The sequence below is a fragment of the Heterodontus francisci genome, chromosome 19 (assembly GCF_036365525.1).
Source record: "Heterodontus francisci isolate sHetFra1 chromosome 19, sHetFra1.hap1, whole genome shotgun sequence".
Lineage (NCBI taxonomy): Eukaryota > Metazoa > Chordata > Chondrichthyes > Heterodontiformes > Heterodontidae > Heterodontus > Heterodontus francisci.
In genome coordinates this window covers 875217-885369 of record NC_090389.1, presented here as the reverse complement: position 1 = coordinate 885369, position 10153 = coordinate 875217, and the positions used below count along the sequence as shown (strand labels likewise).

The following is a 10153-nucleotide window of genomic DNA, read 5'->3' as shown; positions in this document are numbered from 1 at the left end:
GTAGGCCATTCAGCCCCTTCGAGCCTGCTCTGCCATTTAATAAGATCATGGCTGATCTGATCGTGGCCTTGACTCCACTTTCCTGCCAACCCCTGATACCCTTTGACTCCCTTGTTAGTCAAGAATTTATCTACCTCTGCCTTAAAAATATTCAATGACCCTGCCTCCGCTGCTCTCTGGGGAAGAGAGTTCCAAAGACTCACGACCCTCTGAGAGAAAAAGTTTCTCCTCATCAATGCCCTGTACAAGTGTAGCAAAATATTCCTACTTTTATATTCCATTCCCCTTGCAGTATATTACAACATTCCATTTGCCTTCCTAATCACTTGCTGTATCTGCATATTAGCCTTTTGTAATTCATGTACCAGGACACCCAGATCCCTCTGTACCTCACTTCTGCAATCCCTCTCCATTTAAATAATATGCTGTTTAACTATTTTTCATGCCAAAGTGGATAAGTTCACATTTTCCCACATTATACTCCACTTGCCAAATTTTTGCCCACTCACTTAACCTATCTATATCCCTTTACAGACTCTTCACAACTTAGTTTCTTTTTTTTTTTAGAGATACAGCACTGAAACAGGCCCTTCGGCCCACCAAGTCTGTGCCGACCAACAACCACCCATTTATACTAACCCTACAGTAATCCCATATTCCCTATCACCTACCTACACTAGGGGCAATTTACAACGGCCAATTTACCTATCGCCTGCAAGTCTTTTGGCTTGTGGGAGGAAACTGGAGCACCCGGAGAAAACCCACGCAGTCACAGGGAGAACTTGCAAACTCCGCACAGGCAGTACCCAGTATCGAACCCGGGTCCCTGGAGCTGTGAGGCTGCGGTGCTAACCACTGCGCCACTGTGCCGCCCTACCTGTCTCAGATTCTGTACATCTATTTGTCTCTGAATTCATGCAACCTACAACTGTTTTATCAGACCTCTGACTTTAAATCCAATTTGATCCACATCTGTCTCACCTGCATTCCCCAATTTATTTCACAACACCTGGATCTGACATGTTACCACTGAGGGCTGTTCTTGCCAGCCTTCTTCCTGTTCTTCTCATGAATACTGGCTCTGATCCTGTGAACTCAGCCCATAGACCAGCTCCCCCTTGCCCACACCCGTATCAGCCCTCTAGAATGTCCATTCACTTGTGAATAAAGCCCACTCCCATCCATTTTCAAATTCCCAACTACCTAGCCTTTGGTCTTTAATTCACTGTGACATTTCTGCAGCTATGGATTTGCTAACTGACACCCTCTCCATCACCTTTCATGCCTTTGTCCCCTTTTGAACCATTACTTTCATCCTAATCATTCCCCCAGTATACCCCCAAATCTTTAATCCCTTACATCCAAGATTAGAATGTCTGGGAGTCAATTGATTAAACTATCCATCTCCAGATCTGGTTGGACTGTGTAAAATATTAATGGGTTACGCTCTCCATTGTTAATGCTGCTCACCATCAAACATTTGCGGCTTCTCTTCCCTTCAAAACGTCTTCTTAAATCACCCTCCCTGCCTCTTTCACCTCACCTTTGACAGTCAGTGCAAGGAGCTCATGGACATTTTAATCACAAAGAGCAAGACCATCTGTTCAGCTGCCTCTGCTGCTTTCCTCCCTTCCCCTATCCCACCAGGTCAAACTCCCAGCAGTCCAAGTCCTGAACTCACTGATATAAAAACAAGAAATGTTGGAAATACTCATCAGGTCTGGCAGCATCTGTGGAGAGAGAAACAGGTCAGTGACCCTTCATCAGGACTGGCAGAGGCTAGAAATGTAATAGGTTTTAAGCAAGTAAACCGGGGGTGGGGCAAGAGATAGCAAAAGAGGTGTTGATAGGACAAGGTCACAGAGAATAACTGACCAGAAAGTCATGGAGCAAAGGCAAATGGTATGTTAATGGTGTGTTGAAAGACAAAGTGTTAGTACAGAGAGGGTGTTAATTGACAGAAAACTGAACAGCCTGGCCCCAAGCACGAACATGAAAAAAACAGTGGTTAGGCACAGTAGAAACAAACTAAAATAAAATAAACACATAAAAAATAAAAAAGTAACTAAAAAATAAAAAGGGGGTCTTGAATTCGCTTCTTTCTCTACATTCTATCCCATCTCTTGCAATGCTGTCTCTGACCTCACCCACCTTCTGCTCCCTCGATTGTATTCTGAGCAAACAGCTAACCATCCAACTTCTCTTCCTAGGTCTCATGTTAGCTGATAATGTGAATAGTTTTCCTCAGGTTCTGTTCACCTTCAAATCTGCTGTCATCATCCCTCTCCTAAAAAAAAACCTACCCTTCACCTCGCAAAATACTGCCCCATCTCAAACCCCTTTCCTCTCTAAAGTCCTTGAATGTGTTCGCACCTCCCAAATCCATGCCCATCTTTCCCACAATTCTATGTTTGAATCCCTCCAATCAAGTTCCCAACGCTGCCACAGTACAGAAACAGATCTTATCAAAGGTACAGATGATGTCCTATGTGACTGTGACAAAGGTAAACTATCTCTCCTCGTCCTTCTCGACCTGTCTGCAGCCTTTTACACGGTTGAGCACACCATCCTCCTTCAATGGCTTGCCACAGTCATCCAGCTGGTTGGGACTGCTCTCAGCTGGTTCCATTCTTATCTCCCTAATGGTAGACAGAGAATCACTTGCAATGGCTTCTCTTCCTGCTCCTGCAGTGTTACCTCTGGTGTCCCCCAAGGATCTATCCTTGGCGCCCTCCTATTTCTCATGTAAATGCTGCCCCTCAGCGACATGATCCGAAAACACAGATGTACTCTTCCACGATTTTTGTCTGACATCCAATATTGGATGAGTAGAAATTTCCTGCAACTAAGCATGATGGGCCCCCCTTTATATTTTTAGTTAATTTTTATTTTTTATTTTATTTTAGTTTGTTTCATCATTCATTTTTTTTGCCATGTGCCTACCCACTGTTTTTTTTCATGTTTGTGCTTTGGGCCAGGGCTGTTCATTTTTTTGCCAATTAACACCCTCTCTGCACTAACCATTTGTCTTTCAACACACTATTAATATACCGTTTGCCTTTGCTCCATGACCTTCTGGTTAGTTATTCTCTGTGACCTTGCCTTATCAACACCTCTTTTGTGATCTCTTGCCCCACCCTTGCTTTATTTGCTTAAAACCTGTTACATTTCTAACCTTTGCCAGTTCTGAAGAAAGGTCACCGACCTGAAACGTTAACTCTGCTTCTCTCTCCACAGATGCTGCCAGACCTGCTGAGTATTTCCAGCATTTCTTGTTTTTATTTCAAGGAAAGATGCTGATTGTGAGCTTTCTTTAATAAGTCTTTAGTTTATTTCTGTTAAGTTTGGTAAATCTAATAAATAGCGGCATAACAGGAATCTGAGTTCCACATCCCGCATACCACATCCTATACCATGTGGGAATTCCAAGACACTTCTTATGTCCTGGACAACCACATGTGCAGGAAGTGTTATCCAGGTTTCGGAACTTGAGCAGCAACTGGTGTCACATCCGCAAATTTCAGAGTTTTGTGGATAATACATTTCTGGAGGTGGTCACCCCGTAGCTTAAGGGCGTGCAGGCAGAGAGGGAATTGGTGACAGCCAGGCAGTCAATAAGGACCAGGCAGGCAGTACAGGAGTCCCCTAAGAGCATTTCAATGTTCTAAATACTGGTGAGAGTGATGTTTCACCTGAGCCAAATCCACCGCACCACCAATGGCTGAGCAGTACAGGGGGTGGGGGGTGGGGGGTGGTGGAGAAGGAAGATTGAGAAAGCAATTGGAATAGGGGATTCGATAGGGGAACAGACAAGCATTTCTGTGACTGCAGACATGATTCCAGGAATGTATATTGCCAGGGTCAAGAAGGTCACTGAGTGGCAACTGAGGGTGAACAGCCAGCAGTTGTAGTCCATATCAGTACTAAAGAGATAAGTAGAAAGAGGGATGAGATCCTGAAGGCAGATTTTAGGGAGCTGGCAAGGAGACTAGCAAGCAGGACCTCAGAGGTCGTAATTTCCCAATTACTCCAGGTGCTCTGTGCTAGTGAGTATAGGAATAGGAGGTTGGAGATTTTGAATACATGGCTGGAGAGATGGTGCAAGAGAGAGAGCTTCAGATTCCTGGGACATCGGGACAGATTTTGGGGGAGGCTGGACGGGTTGCACTTCAGCAGGAACGTGATCAATGTCCTCGTGAGCTGTTTTGTTGGTGCTCTTCGGTAGGATTTAAGTTAATTTGGCTAGGGGATGGGAACCAGGATGTGGAATTAGAAAAGAAAAACAAGGACACAAGGAGAGATAGCACTAGAATAAGAAATCATAAAGTATTAGTTGGGGTCAGAGTATGAGGGAATGCAGTAAGGTCTAAATTAGGTTTACAGTGTATGTATGTGGAGCCAACCCACTCTTCTTTGGCCTCCTTATCTCGAAGACAATGGGTAAGCGCCTGGAGGTGGTCAGTGGTGTGTGGAGCAACGCCTGGAGTGGCTACAAAGGCCAATTCTAGAGTGACAGGCTCTTCCACAGGTGCTGCAGAAAAATTTGTTTGTCGGGGCTGTTACACAGTTGGCGCTTCCCTTGCGCCTCTGTCTTTTTTCCTGCCAACTACTAAGTCTCTTCAACTCGCCACACTTTAGCCCCGCCTTTATGGCTGTCCGCCAGCTCTGGCGAACGCTGGCAACTGACTCCCACGACTTGTGATCAATGTCACAGGACTTCATGTCGCGTTTGCAGGCGTCTTTAAAGCGGAGACATGGACGGCCGATGGGTCTGATACCAGTGGCGAGCTCGCTGTACAATGTATCTTTGGGGATCCTGCCACCTTCCATGCGGCTCACATGGCCAAGCCATCTCAAGCGCCTCTGACTCAGTAGTGTGTACCAGCTGGGGATGTTGGCTGCCTCGAGGACTTCTGTGTTGGAGATACGGTCCTGCCACCTGATGCCAAGTATTCTCCGGAGGCAGCGAAGATGGAATGAATTAAGACAATGCTCTTGGCTGACATACGTTGTCCAGGCCTCGCTGCCATAGAGCAAGGTACTGAGGACACAGGCTTGATACACACGGACTTTTGTGTTCCGTGTCAGTGCGCCATTTTCCCACACTCTCTTTGCCAGTCTGGACATAGCAGTGGAAGCCTTTCCCAACAATTTAAGATTATCAGTCGGGCTCGCAATGTGGTTGTAGCTACGTATATTCATATGCAGGGACCTTCCCCTTGTAGGCAAAAGGAACATGTCTACGCTTTGCACCTTTTTTGAATTAAACAAAAGCATGGGAGACAATAGTTCTCCAGGGCAACATCTCAACAAATCAGAGTCGACTTGCTGACCAATCAATAGCCTTTTCTCATCCAGTTTAAATTGCTGCTTCCTTTAAAATTAGTATTTTTGTGTCTGTCCTGATGATGCAAGGCAAAAAGCTTTGTTTGCGAGCACGTCTGTTTGTTCAGCAATACTCAAATATGGATTCATTAAGGAAAGCCAGTAATCGGGGGTTGATGAGGGTAATGCAGTTGATGTAGTGTATGTGGACTTCCAAAAATCATTTGATAAAGTGCCACATAATAGACTTGAAAAGTTGAAGCAAAGTTCAAGCCCATGGAACAAAAGAGACAGCAGCAGCATGGATACAAAGTTGGCTGAATGACAGGAAATGGAGAGTAAAGGTGAATGGTTGTTTTTCTGACTGGAGACAGGTTCCCCAGTGTTCACTACTTGGACCACAGCTTTTCTTGATCTATATTAATGACCTAGACTTGGATGTACAAGGCACAATTTCAAAATTTGCAGATGGCACAAAACTTGGAAGTACTGTGATCTGTGATAGACTTCAAAAGGACAAAAGCTGGGGGAATGGCAGATGAAATTTAATGCAGAGAAGTGTGAAGTGATATATTTTGGTAGGAAGAATGCAGAGGAGCAATATAAAATAAAGAATACAATTCCAAAGGGGGTTCAAGAACAGGGAGACCTGGGGATATAGATGCACAAATTGTTGAAGGTGGCAGAGCAGGTTGAGAAAGTGGTTAAAAAGGCATACAGGATCCTGGGCCTTTATGAATAGAGGCATAGAGTTGAAAAACAAGAAGTTATGGTGAACCTTTATAAAACTAAATAGTGGGGGGAAGGGATCAAATTTGGGAAGATGTGGTAAATTAAAGAGTAGAGACAAGGCAAGAGAGAAAGGTATTAATATGGGAAAAGATTGTGAAAAGACTGTGACAGGAAGGGACAGAGAGTACAAATCTAAGAGTAAATCAGCAGATAAAGCTGGAGGTTACAAAAATAATAAAAGCACAAAACTAAAGACTCTGTATCTGAATTCACACAGCATTCAAAACTAAAAAGGTGAACTGATAGCGCAAATAGAAATAAATAAGAATGATCAGATAGCCATTACAGAGACATGGCTACAGAATGACACAGATTGGGACCTGAATATTGAAGGGTACATGACATTTAGGAAGGACAGGAAGCTAGAAAAAGGTGGAGGGGTGGCCCTGTTAATTAATGATGGTATTAGTGCAGTAGAGAGAGATGACCTAAGTTCATGAAACCAGGATGTAGAAGCGGTTTGGGTATAGATGAGAAACGATAACGGCAAGAAGTCACTTGTGGGAATGGTGTACAGACCCTCGAACAGTAAACACACTGTACAATGGGGTATAAAGGAAGAAATAATGGGTGCTTGTCAGAAAGTTATGGTGATAATTATGGGGGATTTTAATCTACATATAGTTTGGAAAAATCAAATGGGCAAAGGTAGTCTAGATGAGGTGTTCATAGAATGCTTTTGGGATGTTTTAGTACAGCACATTCTGGAGCCAACCGGAGAGCAGGCTATACAAGACCTGGTATTATGCAACAAGATAGGATTAAATAATGACCTCATAGTGAAGGTATCCCTAGGCAGCAGCGATCATAATATGATTGAATTTTACATCCAGTTTGAGGGAGAGAAGAGTGGGTCTTAGATTAGTGTTTTAAACTTAAATAAGGGCAATTATGAGGGCATGAAAGCAGAGCTAATTAAAGTGAACTAGCAAAGTAGGTTCAGGGATAGGTCAATTGAGATGCAGTGGCAGACATTTAAGAGGATATTTCAGAATACACAGAATACATACATTCCAATGAGAAAGAAAAATTCCAGAGGGAGGACCCCCCCCCCCCCCCACACCCCCCCCCCCGTACATTAACTGTTTCTACTAGGAATCTGGACGTAGCGTCCAGTTTGCTGTCGTCACTGCCGGATCGTCCAGCCGCATCGATGATGCAGTTGAAGTCACCGCCTAGGATGACCGGCCTGGACGTCGCCAGCAGCAGTGGGAGCTGCTGGAAGACGGTCAGCCGCTCGCTGTGTTGTACCGGGGCGTACACGTTGATCAACCGGAGCGGAGCGTTGTTGTACATCACGTCTGCTACGAGGAGGCGGCCGCCCACCACCTCCTTAACTTCGGAGATGGTGAAGTTACCTCCCCGCAGCAGAATACCCAGGCCGGAGGAACGGCAGTCATTACCCCCCGACCAGATCGATGGCCCGTGGGACCACCATCGCGACCACTGCCTGTAGGTGCTGAGGTGTGGTATTCCACACTCCTGCAGAAACAGTAGGTCAGCTTTGACCTTGGCAAGGTAATCCAAGGTTGAAACACTTCGCGTAGTAGATTTTATGCTACGCACATTAATGGAAGCAATTCTTACACCCATTTTTTACTAAAAATTAGTTGTTGCTTCCCATACCATTTGTCCTCGCTAGTCCCAGTCCTTCCCCTTCGGGATGTTCCTGCATACCCATCGTATGCGCAAGCAGTTTCACGTTGGTTGGGCTCAGAAACCCCTCCTGATTTTTCATGCAGGGTTTGTGCCGCTCGGGTGACATCGGGGGGGTCTTGTAGGCAGAGAGGATTGGGTTGTCCTCAGCTGCTTCCATCTGTTCCTCCTCGAAAACATCACAGCTCCCGGTCTCCCGGAGCTCAGGTGCGCCAGACGTGTCTTTGCTCCCGGTGTCGCAGAACTGAGATGCGTTGGCCACTTCGTTACGTGTGGGGCATTGGGGTTGGGGCACGCTGGGCCCATCACAGCTTCCAGTGCCCGGGGGCTGGGATGCTTTATCATCCATCTCGGAGTTCTGCCGCCTCTTTTGAAGGGGCTGTCGTTCCAGCATTTCCCCGTCCAGTGAAGAGGAGTTGTTGCAGTCTGATTCAGAAGAGAGCCTCCTCTTGCCACTGGTTTGGGTGGTGACTTTGGGATGTTTTTTCTTTGTGGTTTTCCTCTGGACCACTTGCCACTGACCTGTTTGTCCATCTGCTGCCTCCTCCTCCATTGATTCTGTCTGTGGGGGAGGGGTTTCCGGGCGCTGGGTAGGTGCTGGGTCGTTGGTTTCAGCCGCCTCCCCTTCCTTCTCAGGTTGAAGTTCCTCACTGCGGAGAAGGTTGCTGGTCTCCTTTCGAACAGCGGACGCCTTCGTCGAACCTTCGCCCGGCCATTCCTTGGACCTTGCCGCCTGAGCATAGCTGAGACAACGTTTGGGGCAGGTCTTGTAGAGATGGCCTGCCGCACCGCACAAGTTGCAACACTTAGTCTGCTTACAGTCCTTGGTCTGATGGCCTTCCTCCTTGCAGTTCTTGCAAACAACCGTGCTGCAGTTGGCTGCCATATGACCAGATTTGCCACAGGTGCGGCAAACTCTGGGCTGCCCAGCGTAGACCAAGAAGCCTCGACTTCCCCCGATAGCGAAGCTGGAGGGAGGGTGGATGATGGCTCCACTGGGATCTACCTTCAAGGTCACCTTGACCTGCCGCTTGCTGGTCCAGATCCCAAAGGGGTCCTTGACATCAGTGCTGCTGCCGGCCACCTCGACGTACCTGGCGAGAAAGGTGAGTACATCCACCACCGGAACATGGGGGTTGTAGAGGTGAATTGTCACCACCCGGTCCCGTTGTGACGGAAGCGTGAAGAGCGGCTCCGCTGTGAGAATCGACAGTGGCGCCCGGTCCCCTTTCTCCTTGAACGCCTTCAGGAACTTGATGCATCCCGCCACGCTCCGGAACGTCACGTCGAAGTATCCACTGCTGGGGAAATCCTGCAGGCAGAAGACGTCCGTCGCTTGAAATCCGCAGCAATCGAAGAGAATTTTCTTGATGAAGAAGGTGCGATCGACCGGTGCATCTCCTTCCTTGTCCTTCACGACCACCCGAACGGTGTTGCGCACTCCCTGGCCCGAAGCTCGAAAATTGGTTATAGCCATTTTACTCAAAGCTTCCCCAGGATCAAAAGGCAATGATCATGGTCTCTTCTCAATCAAATAAGCACTGATAAGAACAGATACTACACTTGATCTTAGCCAAAACGCCGAGAAGCGATTTCTGCAGCCACACACTTAATTCCTTTGTGCCAGGGTCAACGATGTCACTGAGCTGTAAAGCACTCCGAAGGCGCAAGAGTGAACAGTCAGCAGCTGTGGTCCATATTGGTACCAGCACAGTGGTGCAGTGGTTAGCACCGCAGCCTCACAGCTCCAGCGACCCAGGTTCAATTCTGGGTACTGCCTGTGTGGAGTTTGCAAGTTCTCCCTGTGTCTGCGTGGGTTTCCTCCGGGTGCTCCGGTTTCCTCCCACATGCCAAAGACTTGCAGGTTGATAGGTAAATTGGCCATTATAAATTGTCACTAGTATAGGTAGGTGGTAGGGAAATATAGGGACAGGTGGGGATGTGGTAGGAATATGGGATTAGTGTAGGATTAGTATAAATGGGTGGTTGATGGTCGGCACAGACTCGGTGGGCCGAAGGGCCTGTTTCAGTGCTGTATCTCTAAACAAAATAAATAAAAAAATAAAATAAAAAATAAACAACAAAGATAGAAAGAGAGATGACATCCTGCAGGCGGATTTTAGGGAGCTAGGGAAACTAGCAAGCAGGATCTCCGAGGTAGTAATCTCTGGATTACTCCTGGTGCCATGCACTAGTGAGTATAGAAATAGGAGGATATAGCAGAGAATGCATGGCTGGAGAGATGGTGCAGGAGTGAGAGCTTTAGACTCCTGGGACATTGGACCAGTTCTGGGACTTGCTGGATGTGCTGCATCTGAACAGATTTGAGACCAACGTCCTTGCAGAGTGATTTGTTCATGCTATGGGGGAGAGTTTAAAC

The 10153-nt window shown here is 46.7% G+C and overlaps 1 pseudogene; it reads right to left on the bottom strand.

Moving 5' to 3' along the window:
* Positions 1–9257: 9257 nt before the first annotated feature.
* Positions 9258–9366, bottom strand: LOC137380457 (U2 spliceosomal RNA; annotated as a pseudogene).
* Positions 9367–10153: the final 787 nt, after the last annotated feature.